At 37.4% G+C, this 17,060-nt stretch overlaps 1 long non-coding RNA gene and 1 pseudogene across 1 annotated transcript in view; one reads left to right on the forward strand and one right to left on the reverse strand.

Moving 5' to 3' along the window:
• Positions 1-1,270: 1,270 nt before the first annotated feature.
• The window catches only part of LOC129493571 (uncharacterized), a 311,144-nt gene continuing 295,354 nt past the window's right edge, over positions 1,271-17,060 (reverse strand). Inside the window, exon 3 of the long non-coding RNA XR_008661165.1 lies at positions 1,271-1,331. This is a non-coding gene — a long non-coding RNA (uncharacterized LOC129493571). The remainder of the gene's footprint in view (positions 1,332-17,060) is intronic.
• LOC129518512 (U2 spliceosomal RNA) lies at positions 16,546-16,720 on the forward strand (annotated as a pseudogene).

A 17,060-nucleotide genomic window follows, 5' to 3' on the forward strand; every position in this document is an offset into this window, starting at 1 on the left:
TTATAGAATTAGGTGCACCATGCTGGCAAGTATTATATTGAATTTGGGGATTCTTACCTTATTCATAGAAAAATGCAAGTAGGTCCTTTTTAAGAAGTATCTGAGAATACAAAAATGAGTATATATCCAACTGAAATTAAATTTCGTTTTATAAATATATATGTTTATATTGTAAATTTTATATTATAGATATACGTATATGTCATGCTAAGAAGTAAGTTTGCTCTGGCAACATAAATACGGTTTAATTTATAAAACATTAATGTATTAGCAATTTATAAAGTTTAATATATTTGCAGCTTGTCCAGAATTCATCTACAACTAATTTGGATACACATAGTGAAACATTAAAATGCTTTGCTTTGTTTTTTTTTCTTAGATGGAGATCTAAAGATTTTTTTTAATATTTATTTTGTATATGTATGAGCGTGTGGAGCAAATATCTAAGGATTAAAATCTCTTCCTCAAGAAGGTAAAATTCAAGCGTCACTTTCTTTTTTCTTTTCTTTCTTTTTTTTTTTTTTTTTTTTTAATGGTAACTCTTATTCTTGGTAAAGACCAGAACTATTTTCACCTTTTCTCCCTGGTAGTTGAACTAATTCCCTAACTGGCTATTCTCTATCATTTCTCAGGTCTCTTGAAAAGAGTTTTTTAAAAGCTCATATGAACCCACAGAGCCCCAGAAGCATGCTAAAACCCATAAGAGCAAGAAAAGAAGAAAAAAGAAAAGAAAACAAACACAAGCAAAACAACAACAACAAATGCAATCCTACTGATAGAAACTCTTGCAAAATTTGTTAATAAAAAGTATCTCACATACTGTAGCCAAATCCAGTTATAAAACTAAAATATAAACATAAATACTAAATGGCTTCATTAGAATTATTGGCTTTCAAAAACCTGAGATTATAGAGCTCTGGACATGTCATGTTGTATGTCTTTTTTTTTTTTTTTTTTTTTTGGATGCCTCTTACATCTTTTTTTTTTTCTTTTTCCTTTTTAAATAAAATTGTGCAAACAGGTGAATATTGTACTGTTACAATGGGTGCCTTGCCAGGCCCCTGTAAGAGGTTAATTGTTTAAAATTCAATGTCACAACATTATCCTTTAAGATAAAAGATCATTTTAAACAGGTCAAGTGCAATGCAACATCTAAATTCAAGAATTCCTAATTGGCTTTGTCAAAAAGCCCTACTTTCTAGGCAAGTGCCTTTTTTTTTTCTTTTTTTCATACTGAAAGGAAATCCTATAGGTTGTTTTACCTGATGATCTTTGATTTATTAGAGGAAACATGTCCCCTTAATCCTGGAGGCAACAGTAACTTCATTAACCTGGAAGTGGAGAAAAGTAAGAGTTATAAAAGGAATATAGATTAAACAAAAGAACAACCCAGAGGTTGACAGATCAGATCAGTTGTGGGGTTTTCTTTCCCACATTCAGGGGCATGTGGGATTGCCTCCTAATGAGTAATTCACTCTTCTTGTGGTACCCGTCTATTTGCTATTAAAAGGTTTAATTATTAATCTCCAGTCACTATTTATCAACAACCGCTCAACTTGGTGATGTCTTGGGACATATATCTGTTCTCTCTGGCTGTGCGTTTTCCTCTGTTGGTTCACGGCCTCAGGACTTCCCTGGATGAAATCTTAAACTGGCCCTATACATGGTGGGCCAGGAGAGACAGGAGACACAGGCGGGCCACTCCAGACGGGCAGGTGGTGGGCTTAAGAACCAAGGGAGCTTACTTCCAAGGCCCGTCCTGGGTGGCACAAGACAAGCAGACCTCTGCACCCACTGCAAGAATCTTAAATGTTTATATATAGTCCTTAAATCTTAAATGGACACCTGGCAGGGTCCAATGTGTCTACACTCCTGAGGGTCTAGACACATCGCCGTCCTAGAAAATGGCTCCAGCTATGAGGTGGGGTGGGGGGTCTCCTACATTTCAAGGACAGAGGAAGGGGTTAGGAGGCTCTGATTGCCTCAAGCCACATCTCCAATATGTGTATGTGTTGGGGAGGGGTATTGTCTCAAAGACCTCCTCTAGTATCATATTTGACTATGATCTTAGAATTTGTCAGGAAGGATATATGATTGAGTTGCTCTTAAGGAATGCCTGGGGAATCAAATTTTCTTTAGCAGGTGTCATCTGGAAGGAGACCAGTTCCACTATACCCAATCTTCGCATACATTGGGGATTTTAATTTTCCCTACGTGCACAGAAATGCACCAATGGACTTTACCTGTTGAAATGTTTTGTTTCATCACAACCTATCATTCTGCATTTCTCCAGGGTATCTATCTGACTGTGTGCAATGATGAAGGTAGTGGAAATGCCCAAACAACTATTTGAAGTAATCTATTCAGTCAAACATACTCGCACACACAGTTTTTGTAGCAGAAAACATCCCTCTTTTTTTTTTCTTACTTAAGAGGGGGACTGAATTTGTAGGTAAGAGTCATCAGATAGATAGTCTTACACCGGTCCTATTGTTGCTTGAACATGTACGCTCCCCATTTGATTATCTGGCTTGCCCTCTGCAAGCAAAACAGCACATTCCTTTCAGGATCTCACTTTTTTCTAATAATAGGGCCAATGGCAGCAAAAAGGATTCTATAAACTCAGGCAGTTATTTACCAAATGGGTGTATCTAGCACGTGTAAATATATATATATTTTTCAACCGGGTTTCATAAACATTATCTCCTGGATTATTGCAACAACCATGTTGATAATTCCAGCTGGAACATTTTCAAAGCTTCCTAAATTCCAAGAGCATTTTCCTATATCTTCTTAAAGATACATGGACTATTAGCTTGTATTACAGCTGTCTGTGGATAGAACTTTCCAACCTAATAGACTAAAAATGCCTCAAGAGCAAGGGTTGGTTTTTTTCAACCTCTGAAATCCCCCCGGCACCTGGTACCATAAGAATCAGGGCAGGTATGCCCACTTAGCAAATAATCTGAACTGACCTGCAAGGCTTACTTTATGGGCATGTGGCCTACACAGTTTTCCATGTTACCATGTTCAGAAGGGCCCCATGCTTGGTTTAATGCTCCTGAGGCACCATCTTGAAATTTGTAAAAATTTTTGAACAGTTGTCCCCCGATTTTCATTTTGCACTGGGCCCCACAAATTATATAGCCAGTCCTGCTAAGCTATATGGGTATGTGTAGTAAATAATACATCTTGCACCCCCCGCACACAAAAGGTTTGTCCCTTTGCCCTCAGATCTTGGGAGCTAAACTCTAAGCCCTTGGTATGTCTTGTCTAAAATGGGTGACTTTGTTTACCTGGGGGTGTTGGGGAATTCCAGCAGTCTGTGTAACCATGAGATTTATTGGGGGAGGGGTGCTTAGGACACGTGGAGTCAGCTCACCCTCTGTAGGGGCCAGAGACTAATCATACGAGCAGTCAGCTTTGTCTAAGTGACCAACCCTCAATAAAACTCTGGACGCCAAGCTTGGGTGAGCTTCCATGGTTGGCAACATTCTGTGTGTATTGTCACACACTGTTGCTGGGAGAAATAAATATTGTCCAAATGACTCCACTGGGTGAGGACAACAGGAAGCTTATGCCTGGTTCCTCCTGGATCGGCTTTATGCATCTCTTCCCTTTAGAGATTTTGACCTGTTTCCTTTCACTGTAATAAACCCAAATCATGAATATATTAGCTTTGTGGAGGTCGACTGGGCCTTCAATTCAATAATTTAATCCAAGACCACCCTTACTTATTGGGGACTCCCTAAACTCACAGGTGACATTAAAGGGCTCTCATTTCGTCTGACTTACTATTAGGTTTAATCAATGGAGAAGCCACATAAAAGACTGGACAAAATAAGGGAAGGAAGCCCAGGAAATGTATAATCCTGACTCTGTCCCTGTGACACAGCATATTAAGGTGGCTGTGTTCCTGAAGATCCGAGGGCTTACCGCTTCTCACAAGGCATCCTTTTCTAAATAACTCTCTCCTCCTGGCTTCTGGGAACATTTCCCCTAAACTCCTTCAGCAACAGCCCTTTACTGCTAGCCCTGGGTTTTTGTCAAGTGGCTCCCCTACATTCAGTGACACCTTTGTGTAGTTGACCCCTGAACAGCATGGGTTTGAATTATGCTGGTCCGTGTGTGTGCGTATTTTTTCCAACAAACACAATACAGTATTGCATATGTCGTTTCTCTTTCTTATGATTTTCTTAATAAGATTTTCTTTTTTTCTAGCTTACTTTATCATAATAAGACAGTGTACAATACACATAACACACAAAATATGTGTTAATTGACTGTTTATATTATCGGTAAGGCTTCTAGTCAATGCTAGGCTATTAGCAGCCAAGTTTGGGGGAGTCGAAAGTTATACACGGGTTTTTGACTGTTTGGGGTCAACTGTGATTAGTTCCTTTGTAAGTGACCCCCGATTTTCTTTTCCTAATTTGAATGTGTCTTCTGTTTCCTGCCAGGACCCTGACTGACATAAAATACGACAACAAAAAGTACGTAAAATTTTTGACGGTCATGGCATTGTCTTAAATTCTGCAACAAAACCTTTAACATATTTGTAACCAAGAAAAAAAAATATTATTAAAAAAAAAAGTAATGACATATCTGGACAAGTAGCAATTCCACTCTCAGACATCCTAGTCTCTAAACTTAGCCCTCTCTTCCTCTGACTGCCTCTCCAGTTGAGGACAATAATCCCCCACCTCTCCCTTGCTCCCTCACTATCATCCATTAGTTGCTCTGGCCACTCTATCTTCTCTCTTTCTAACGCTGTGAAAACTTCTTAGAATTGCTGAGCATCTATTTGCAGTTTAATTCTAGACTTTTTGTTTTTATTTTACATTTAGTAACTCTGTATATGGAGGGTGGTTTCTGTTGGGGGAGGCAGGTCGATTGCATCCTCCCTCTGGCCTGGTTCTAACATTCCCAGTGCTGTGCAGAGTGGTGGCAGTGGAGGGCAGGAGAGTGGAAAGAAGCAAATTAAAAAAAAAAAAGAAAGAAAGAAAGAAAGAAAAGAAGCAAATATGACCAGAAAAGGGTAATTTTTTTTTCAGTAAACTCTTCCCAAGAGTGAACAAATCCTCACTATTAAATGTGGCCTGTTTAGTTTTCTAAGAGAAACTTTACCTTATTTGCAATCATTATTTGTTCTTGCAATCTTATTTTTAAAAGTAAGGCAGATAAATAAATAATGAAGATAACAGTCAGGCACTCTGTTCTTTTAGTTGCATGGACTGCTTTTAGCTTAAACCAATTTCTGGGATTACCAGTAGGAAAAGACAGTTTGCAGATATAATATTTAAGGATACCTAGCTTCTCGTAGAATTGTAAGTTGATTAAATGCTTTGCGTAGTACTTTTCATAGGGAGCTTATACCAGGGACTAGAGATGGTTATCGATTAGCGTTCTAGATCAAGGAGGGGGTGGGAAGAAAGGAATTGAAACTTATTGTACATCTACCTCACGCTATGCACACAATTCATGCTTTATAGACATTGCTTTAATTAAAAATATTGTGAGATAGATATTATCTCCATTTTATTAACAGGTAACTTGCCCAAATTTTATATCTGGCAAGTCTGATCCAAATCTTCATACATTTTACTATAGCAAACTGCTTTCATTGTGTTAAATTATCTAGCAAACATCTTTTCTTCGAATTTTGTTATCTCATAATTTGCCTAGCAGATAGATTTTGTTCAAATTCAAGCACGACAGATTATTTTGTTACATGAGCTCATTTTGTTCGTTTATACTAAGGAGTAATCACATCACCCTAGGAGAATCCTCAGCCATTGCCAAAAGCGGCTTATTCATATAAGAGGCCCAAGGTATTAAGTTAAAATAAACCATCAAAGATCAGAGTTCTGCTGTTCAAAGAAGGATCTGAGCAATAGAATTTCCAAGCATCAACTAATCACGTTTTCGATCTCTAATTTGGCCGGACTAACGACATATCTATCATTTATCAGGTTTTCGATTTACTCTTCACAGCCCGCGGTACAAGCTGTAAATGCTACTGGCACCCAAGCTGACCTTCTGTGGCCCTAGAATAGATTACCAGGTTTAAAAAATATATAGGTGTGACTGTCTGGAAAACTTCAGGTCTGGATTCATGACATGGAGCTGAGTGAGCCACAGATTATCATTTCCTCACTTAGTAGACCAGCCTTTGTTAGGTCTTTTTCACTTACCTCATCCTCTTTTTGGTCCTACTGAGCGAGTCAAAGAGGATCCACCCTGGGGCTTTCACTAAGACCGGCTTTCATTCTGATCCCCCCAATATCCTCTGGATTGGGAGGTTCTCTCAGCTGCTCAAAAACACTGCGTTATTGGCCTGCTGAATTCTGGTCCAAACCACCAAACACAGGCAAACACACAGCAGAAGATAAAAGAGAGTCATTCCGTAGGAAAACTCAACTAGTGGATCTCTAGACTCTAAGAGTCTGGACAGGAAAGAAGAGGGAGACACGGGGGAAAGCAGTGCTGCCTGCCTCAGAGCAGCAGCACCTGGATGTGGCTAGTGACACAGAATCTCCAGTGTCCGTCAGGTCTACTAAAAAAAAATTCGAATTTTAATGAGATCCCCAAGTGATTGGAATGCACATCACATCAAAGTGTTTCTGTGTTCTTCTCTCTCGAATTTATTGAGCTAAAACGAGCATACAAGAAGATGCGTAGCCACCACCCAGAGGAATATAGAAAACGTGTCCATCGTATCCGGAACATTTCCACATGCTCCTTCTCAATCAAAAACAGCTCTCTCGACCCCCTCCCAAAAATGACAATTTTGCTGACTTCGATCATTATATGCTAATTTGGGGTCTTCTTGAATTTCATAAAAATAGAATAATTCAAGATGGATTTCTGTTTATTTCTGGCTTCCTTTGATCAAACAATGTTTTTGAGATTCATTCGTGTTGTTGTGTCAGTAGCTTGTCCTTTTTAAAAAACTGCTGTGCAGTGATTCCTGTAAATATACTACTTTTTAATTATATTCTTCTATTGAAGGGCTTTTGGTATTTTCTAGTTTGGGGCTATTATTAATAAAGTGCTTGTGTGAGGGGGGTGTATGCACACGCATGTGTGTGTGGACACATTCTGAGAGAAGAAATGTCTTGGCGTGAATGTGTTGTCATATGTAGGTGTGTGTTTAATTTTATTAGATATTACCAACATGTTTTCCAATGTGGTTGGGCCATTTTACACTCCCACGAGCAATAAGATGAATCCCGGTCACTCTACCTCCTTGACAATAGTTGGTATTGTCAGCAGCTTAAATTTAGCCATTCTGGTGGGTGTGTAGTGGGATCTCTTTGTGGTTTTAATTTGAATTTTCAGATGACTAATGAAGCAGAGCACTTTTCATATACATGTTAGCTATCAGACATCTTTTGATAAGGGTCTACTTAAGTCTAGTCCCCATATTTTAACTGAGTCATATAAATATATATATATATATTTATTTATTATTCAATTATAGAAATTCATTAATATTCTACACAGTCTTTGTCAGACACATGCTTGATAGGCAGCTCCTATGACAGTTGTCAATGATTCCCACTTCTTTGTACTCACACCTTTTCATAATCTCCTTCTCTCTTCTCTTGGGTGCTGGTAGATGAGACTTGTGGCTTATTTCTAATTAGCAGGAGGAAAAATGATATGTCACTACTGAGTTTAGGTTACATAAGATTGTATTGTTGGCATGCATAATTTGCTGAAGCAAGCTGTCATGTTGGAGAGGTCTACACTCAAGGAACTAAGAAAGGTCAGGGCCCTTAATCCAACTTCCCTGGAAGAATTCAATTCTGCCAATCACCATGTGAGCTTGGAAGAAGGTCCCTTCCACGTCCAACCTTCGGATGATATTCCAGCTCTGGCTGAAATCTTGATTTGTCACATTATGAGAGATTCTAAAGCAGAAGCCCCAGCTGAGCCATGCTCAAAACCCCTGACACACAGAAATTATGAGATTATTTTGTCGCAACCTGCTGAATTTATCATGATTTATCACACAGAAACAGATGATAAACATGAATTGCAAATGTGTTTCCCAAGCTAATGAATTGTCATTTTGATTGTGGTGGTGGTGGTATCTCAGTGTGGTTTTAATTTGCATTTCCCTAATGAGCCTTTTGGTGTGCTTTTGGCTATGGGGTATCTTCAGTGTGAAGTATCTGTTCAAATCTTTGGCTGTATTTTTAACTGAATTATCTTTCATTATTATTATTGAGTTATAGGATTTTTTTTAAATTCTAGTTATAAGTTCTTTGTCAAATTCATATAATGAAAATGTTTTCTCCCAATCTACACTTGGCATTTTTATTTGTTTTTTTTTTTAATTTTTGTAAAGGTATCTTTTGAAAAACTGCAAAAGAAAGTCTGAGAAGTCTAGATAATCAAAAGTGAGCTTTGAAAGAACATCTTGGAGGACATATTTGAAGTGAGAATGATGATGGTGGCTTGGAGGCAAGGCAGCCATTATGAAGAGGTGACAACATTCTGGATAGAGTCTGGATAGAGTGTGCAGGATTTGGCTGTAGGGTAAGAGAAAAATGGAAGAATCAAAATTGGCTCCTGCATTTTGGTTTTGGTAACTGAAAGTTCAAATTTTCTCCTTTTGAAGTATGCTGGTGACCTCCTTTCAAGGTGAAGTATTTCCCAAAGTCTCTACTACTTCCTATTAACCCCAGATAATAATAAGGCCAATGTCAGTTGTCATTTCCCATCATGTTTACATCATTATTTTTTTCTTTTTTACCTTATCTACCTCACCCATTTATATCATCAGGTCTATTCCTAGAGGTCTTCGGTTTTACAAGTCCAGGTACAAAACAACACTTCCCCGATTTGGTGTCACAAAGTATGTTCTTCTCAGCTATGTGTAATGTTGGGCAAACACGTGACTTTCTAATATTTAGTTTTCTCATCTGTCAGGTTCCTATCTCACAAAGTGAGGAAAAACATTGTCAATCATAAATTGATGTGAAAAAATGACTATTTACCTTGCCTTTTCTTTATCTGAAAAAATGTTTATGACTGCTGTTTCTTTTGGTTCCCACTGAGTCAAAAGCAGTTACTTTCTTTTGCAATACATTCCTGCTTGATCTTTCTTTTTCCAGTCTCCCATCCACAAATTGACTGTGGTCACCACCACATACTCTATCTAATAAATCTCATTTGTCTTATGACTCTTGAATCTTACTTGACTTCCTGTTTCCCATGAAACTTGAAGGAGCTCTGTTAATTTTCGCCCCCTTCATTGTGAACTGGGTTTTACTTGTGCCAACACATACTTTGCTCCCACCTCCGATTTGGCTTTGACTTGGTTTTCCCTCCCCATGGCGGGAGGCGGGGGAGCTTCACTTATATTTCAGTGCCACAATTTTTTTTTTTTTTTTTTTTTTACAAATCTTGCTTCCTTATGAATTTTTCCTGCCATTTGCAATGCCTTTCATCCTTTGGACTCTTGAGGAACTTACTTGTCTATATTTCTTTTAGAATTACAAAAATCCTTGTGGTACTTCTTAATGGTTTCCTATTTTTCCAAATAAGGTGTTCTTTTAGGACAGGAGTCATATTTCTCTTTTCTCCACATCCTCACCGATATTTATCATTTTGATAACAGGCATCCTAAGAGGTGTGAGATGCTATCTTGTTATGGTTTTGATTTTCATTTCCCTGATGATTAGTAATATAAGCATCTTTCAGTATACCTGTTGGCAATTTGTTTGTACTCTTTGGAAAAATTTCTAATTGTGTTCTTTTCCATGTTTAAATCAGGTTATTTGTGTTTTTTTTGCTATTGCGTTCTAAGTTTACTTTATATATTTTGTATATTAACTCCTTATTGGATATACATTTTGCAAATATTTTCTCTCATTCCATAGGTTGCCTTTCCATTTGTCTATTTTGTTGATTGTTTCATTTGTTTACAGAAACTTTTTAGCTTGATGTAGTCCTGCTTGGTTACTTTTGCTTTGGTCACCTTTGTATCTGCTGACAAATCCAAAAACTTATTGCCAAGACCAACCTTCCATGTTTTCTTATGGGAATTTTATAGTTTCAGTTCTTAAATGTATGTCTTCAATCTATTCTGGGCAATTTTTGTGTTGGATAAGATAACGGTCCAATTTCATTCTTTTTCATGTGGCTATCCAATTTTACCATGACCATTTATTGAAGAGACTATCCATTCCCATTATTCTTGGTGCTTTTATCAAAAATTAGTTGACCATATATGTATGGATTCATTTCTGGGCTCACTATTCTGTAACATTGATCTATGTGTCTATTCTGTTTTCATGTTAATACTATAGCTTTGTAATATAGTTTGAAATCAGAAACGGTGATGCCCCCAGCTCTGATTTCCATACTCAAGACTGCTTTAGTTATCTGGGGTCTTTCATGGTTCCATACAAATTTTAGAATTTTTTTCCTACTTCTGTAAATAGTTCTGTTGGAATTTTGACAGGATTACATTGGATCTTAGGTCATTTTAAATAGTATGGACATTTTAACATATTATTTTTTCTAATCTGTGAACATAAGATATCTTTCTATTGCTTTGTGTCTTCTTTTTTTAATAATAATGCTTTGTGTTTTCAACTTCTTTTATCAATGTCTTATAATTTTCAGTGTACATATCTTTTATCTCCTGGGTTAAATCTATTCCTAATTATTTTATTCTTTTTGATGTTATTTTAAGTGGGATTGTTTCCTTAAAAATTTTTTTTAGAGTTCATTGTTAGTGTATAGAAACACAACTGATTTTTGTATTTGATTTTGTATCTTGCAACTTTATTGAATTTATCTGTTCTAAGTTGTTGGGGTCTTCTTTTGGTAAGATTGTTAGATTTTTTTGTATATAATATGCCTTTTGCAAACAGATAATTTTACTTCTTTTTTGATTTGGATACTTTTTTTTTCTTGCTTAATTGCTCTGGCTAAGGCTTTCAATGCTATGTTAATAGAAGTAACAAGAGTGGGAACCCTGCACCTTTGTTTTGTTCCTGATCTTAAAGGAATATAGCATAATTATTCTGAGTTTCATCCATATTGTTGACATGCATCAGTAGCTTATACCTTTTTTTTTTTTTTTTTTTAAATTTTTGTTTATTTATGATAGTCACAGAGAGAGAGAGAGAGGCAGAGACACAGGCAGAGGGAGAAGCAGGCCCCATGCACCGGGAGCCCGACGTGGGATTCGATCCCGGGTCTCCAGGATCGCGCCCTGGGCCAAAGGCAGGCGCCAAACCGCTGCGCCACCCAGGGATCCCAGCTTATACCTTTTTATCATTAGCTAGCATTCCATCAAATTGATGGACATTTGGACTGTTTTTGGTTTGAGGCTATTTTGAATAATGCTATTTACTTTTGTAGAAGTTCTTGTGGGGATATATGTTTTCTTTTTTTTTTAAATTTTTTTTAATTTTTAATTTTTTTTGATAGTCACAGAGAGAGAGAGAGGGAGAGAGGCAGAGACATAGGCAGAGGGAGAAGCAGGCTCCATGCACCAGGAGCCTGACGTGGGACTCGATCCTGGATCTCCAGGATCACGCCCTGGGCCAAAGGCAGGCGCTAAACCACTGCGCCACCCAGGGATCCCGGATATATGTTTTCTTTTCACTTCAGTATATACCTAATAGTGGAGCTGCTTGATCACATGATACATTTATGAATTTATATTTTACTTTTTAAGAAGGTGCCAGACTGTTCAAACAGATAATTTTTAATTTAAAAATATCCAGGAGTCTTCAAATCTCTCAGAAGAAGGACCACCAACAAAGGAAAGAAAAACGTTTTGACAGACAGTGAAGTTTTGCTATTGCTACACTTATGTAGATATATATCTTTAGTACCAACAACCAAACCAGGGTTTTTTCATTGCTTTTCATTACCTGTAAACCAAAACCTATAAGGTGATTTGGAGAAATCCTACGTAAATCTAATCTATTTCTATTTAATGATGATAAAGTATTTTAATGTCAAAAAACAAATAGCATTTAACAGAAATATACTGACTTCGAAAGTTAACTGGGAAATTCCAAGTGACCCATGAAGGGGAGTATCATAATCTCACTTTATGGTGATTATTGACATGAGTTCCTGGTTTCCTTTAGAGAATTCTCTCAAAGCATATAGGATTCTTTCTCCTTTCAGATGAGCCAGATCTATCATAGCCAACATCACTTATATATTTATATATTAAAGATTTATTTTATGCTTTTTCTTAAAAAGCAAAAATGATGGTCTTCAAGTGTTTAGTAGAAATGAGCAACACTGTTCGATCTAGTTGGATGAATATCAAAATTGACATCTATTCAGATGTGGTCTGTACAAAACATCTTTTGTTTTTTTCTAGGAAGTGCCCTATGCATTTCAAGTATATCCTGGTGCACATGAGTGTGATGGATTATTTCAAAATATTATGTTGTCTAATCACTGTGAATTAACCATACACTGAATATCATGAGAACAAAAGGCCTGAGGAAGTCAGTTCCAGTAAATTAAGATCCACCTTAGATGTCATTGCCATGGACAACCTTCATTTGAACTTGACTAGGATGATTATAAAACTTTGTTCAATTTAGGCCCAAGTGGTATGCATTTCACTAATAATGAAGCACAAATCTTATTTTTTAAAAAGTATATTTTTCTCATATCAACATACTTTATGAAATAAACAAAATAAAGAATATGTTCATTTTCATTCTTGAAATATACTGGATATGTTGCTCTTTACTTAAAACCAAGCTTGATAGAACATTGGATTGAAGCCTTCAAGAAGATCATTCAGGCTTCAAACCTGAGGCAGGGGGAAAAAAAGTTTTACTGATGTGTGCCACTTAATTTTGTAGAGAAAGAATTACCCACATGACACTCAGAGTTAACATGCTCTGAACATTTCAGAAAAAGAAATGAATGTACTAGGAAAACTGGGTTTATTGTCCCTGAAATACCACCATCTTCTCAAAAATACATGGCAGCATAATGTTATCAATTTTAAACTGCTACCAACGGCAATGTGGATATATCACTGCCATCCCTGAGATGTTTTGCAAATATTTCTCTCCTTGACCAAGCCACAAATTCAATTTGTTCCCAGTTAAATCCTCATAAAACAGTGTCTTTGACAAATGATTGTTTTTTTCCTTCCCAACCCAGAGAAATGCCAGACTGGGCTATTTTCACTTTTGGTGGGAAATGTTCCATTTAGACTGACGCACAATTACGTGGCAAATATCCTGATGTTCTTTTTCTTGTCATATGGCTGAACTTTAGAGAGTTGTGAAAGTGGCCTGATGATTATAATAAAAATAGTTAATTTAGTCTTTTTTAAGCACGTTACTTGCCTTATTCACTTATTCGTTACACCTATGCTGAGTTAGGTACTATAATGATACCCATTTCATATGGGGGGGGAGACTGAAACTAATGACATCTAAATAATTTACCTATAATCAATAAATGGCACCCTCCTTTTCACTATCTTTTATCATTCTTTGTTCACATTGAACAAAAAAGATTTTGATAGACCAATTTAAAGATATTAAAATCATTGTTCAATATCTTCTTGGAATATAAACATAAAGTGTCTCTAGTATCTAGAAGATTTTCCTATGAAACCATATAGATTTTGTGAAGAAACACAAATTATATACAGTATTTAAAAGGTGTCGGATATCTCATATTTAATAGTCATTTATGAATTTATATTTTATTATATTTATATAAGACAAATAGACTATTTTTAAAAATACTTTGTGGATAGGTAGATACATATACACACGTATGCATATAAACATACATACATAGCCAGAAAGGACTCCCAGACTATTATATAAAATCCTAGGCAATCCCTAAGTAGCAAAATTCTAAAAGTCAAAATGCCTGATACCTCTGGCAGGCAACTAGTATACTTTGAAGAGCATTGGCCCCAACTTGTTACCAGGTAACGGAAATGAATCCTGATTGGTTGGTGAACATAGTCCAAGACTAAAAGAGGGATCAAAAGGATGAGTGGACAAAAGCCATCTTGACCCACTGACATATTTATTTAACCTTGTCTTAGTTTTTTCACAGTTCATACCCCATGTACCAGCTAACCTAGCCTCTTTGTTGATCCCTATATATACCAGGGATGATCTGTGGGACAATTTTTAGGTCATTGGAGTGATTACCACAGTCTCCATACCTATGCTTCTCACTTTAAAACATTTTGAAAGGCTTCCTCATCCCACTTTACCTCGTATGAGCTACTACTACTTTTTTTTCACCCCTGTTAACAGGAAACTAAGGTTCAATGACCTGAGATCACAGTTTGAAAGACTGACCATTCTTGATTTAGTATTGAAGTCAATAAACTTTTCCTATAGAGATCCAGAAAAAAATGTTTTCAGCTCGGAGGATCATATAGTCTCTGTCACAACTACTCACCTCTGCCACCGTAGTGCAAAATCAGCCATAGATGATTCATAAATAGATGAGTGTGGTGGTGTTCTAATAAAACTTTATTTATAAATACAGGTGGTGGGCCAGATTTGGCCCATGAGCACATAGTTTGCTCCTGGTTTGGAACGATGTACCATGTGACTCTGGTGTTAAGTTCTTTCTGGAGCCTTTAATCCTCCCCCTTCATGTTTATACCCAGGAGGGGAGTATGAGCATCCCACTGACCAAGTCCTCACTGTAGCTGCAGAGCCCTGGCCTCACCCACATCTTATTTAGATATTGTACCCTTACGTAGTTTTGCCCAACAGTACCAGGAGATCAGATATCAATACTATTTTTTTTGCATTCCCTCTAAATATATTTTTTACATTCTGGAAAACTATTTCACCTCTGGTTAATAATTGCTTATGTCATCAAAAACAGTGAGTGCAATATTTTCCTTAACATTTTTTTGGGGGGGGAAGGGGGGATGTTGTCTTAATGACATGGAGTGGCCAGGCACCGTCAGACTTCACACATAGGTTTGTTTGCGCAATAGCAAGACTGTGGCTATGTGGTTTATGTGTTTAAGAGGTAGCTGTACTCTGCCACACAGTGTGAATTTTTAAAAATGAAAGGGTGTGTGTCATGGAAAGAGAATGAAGGATTCAAATAGTAAACATATCCATCTTTTAAATAGGCCCTTTATGGCATAGCACTCAAACACAGCCTTCTTGAAGAGAGTTGACGATGGGAGCTGTGCCTCAGTGACCAAATGGTAAAAGTTGGAAAACAATGCGTGTAGGGGCTGTCCCCACAATCCGCAGTGAGTACGAGACTTGTTCAGGGGAGGGTTCTTGGCACAGCGATGGAAGTAAGCTTTTAGTCCAGCTCCCGTTTCTAATCCTAAATCAAACCACTACACTCAGTCTCTCACTTTAATAAGCACTAAATCCACATGCTAGGTTTCAAAAGAAAGAAAAAACCTACTTTAACTATTAAAACTTCCCCGAAACCTACTCATGGGAACAGAGAACATATGGTGCTGTATTTTTTTTTTAAGCAAGACATCTGTACTATTCAAGAAATAGCTAAAATCTGTCAGATTCCAGAAACTTTTATAAGCTGAACTCCAAAATAGATAAATTATTTTTATTAGATTCAGCCATGGACAATTCATGAAGAAAATTCTAGCTGGAAAACAACTTTTTAAAAGAGAAGCTTTGGTAAAGTGTCAGTTTACATCTTGATTTCAAATAGCAAATGTTAAGAAAACTACTTTAATTTTCAACGCATGTGTGATGGAGTCCAGCTACAAAAATCCTGTGCGTAAGTAATGGGAAACAATGGTGAACAGACCGTTCTCCTGCTGTGACCTCTCCAGGAGGCATTCCCGAGTGTTCAGTGCTAGCTATTTACAGGACATCTCTTTATGAGCACCTACTATGGACCAGGCACCATGCAGGGGCACTTGGAAATGCAGTGAGCTGCATTAAAGAGAAGAATGCCAGCCTCAAGAGAGCTTTTTTTTTTTTTAAGATGTTATTTATTTATTCATGAGAGACAGAGAGAGACAGAGAGAGAGAGAGAGAGAGAGAGAGGCAGAGACACAGGCAAAGGGAGAAGCAGGCTCCCTGCAGGGAGCCCGACGTGGGACTCGATCCCAGGTCTCCAGGATCAGGCCCTGGGCTGAAGGGTGCTGAGTCACCCGGGCTGCCCAAGAGAGCTTAAATCTTAAAACAGACATTGAAAGTGACAATGAATTGGCTGCAGTGCGGACTGGGAAAACTTATTTAAGAGCTTGGTTTTTACCAGAAGACTGTTTAGTCAACACAATGACTGGAGCGGTGTCTTCCAGGCAGTTGGAACAGAATCTAGGCCTTGAGGACTAGAAATGGGACACATTTGAGGAAAGCAAAGCATATCAGCAAAGCTGAGCAGAGAAAATAAAGGGAAGAAAACCACCTAATTCTGAGAGGTGGAGGGACAAGTACTACAGAGGTTAGAAAGACCCAATAAGGACTCAAAAGTTCACCTGCATTATCATTTTTTTTTCTCCCATAGGAAAGGGATTTCCCCAGAGTACTTGGGATATAAATTCATTTCCAGATCGCTTCTTGGCCTTTGGCTAAGATCAAGTGTAGTATCTGTTCTTTTTTTTTTTTCTTTTTAAAAAGATTTATTTATTTATTGAGAGAGAGAGGAATAATAGTAGGAGAGAGAGAGATGAGCAGGGGGTGCAGGGAAAAGCAGGCTCCCCACTAAGGAGGGAGCCTGACAAGTTGATTGATTTCAAATGTTACACAAATCTTATTTTATTTATTTTATTTTTTTATTTTTTTATAAATTTATTTTTTATTGGTGTTCAATTTGCCAACATATAGAATAACACCCAGTGCTCATCCCGTCAAGTGCCCACCTCAGTGCCCGTCACCCAGTCACCCCTACCCCCCGCGCACCTCCCCTTCCACCACCCCTAGTTCGTTTCCCAGAGTTAGGAGTCTTATCAGTTTAAATTCATTTCCAGAGAAAAACATACCAGGCAATGAGCTTTACATACTGGATGCAATGCTTAAGCCAGTTTTTGAATCACTGAGCACAAAATTTACACCCTGGTTTTTCTG

The sequence above is a fragment of the Nyctereutes procyonoides genome, unplaced genomic scaffold (assembly GCF_905146905.1).
Source record: "Nyctereutes procyonoides isolate TBG_1078 unplaced genomic scaffold, NYPRO_anot_genome, whole genome shotgun sequence".
Classification (NCBI taxonomy): Eukaryota; Metazoa; Chordata; class Mammalia; order Carnivora; family Canidae; genus Nyctereutes; species Nyctereutes procyonoides.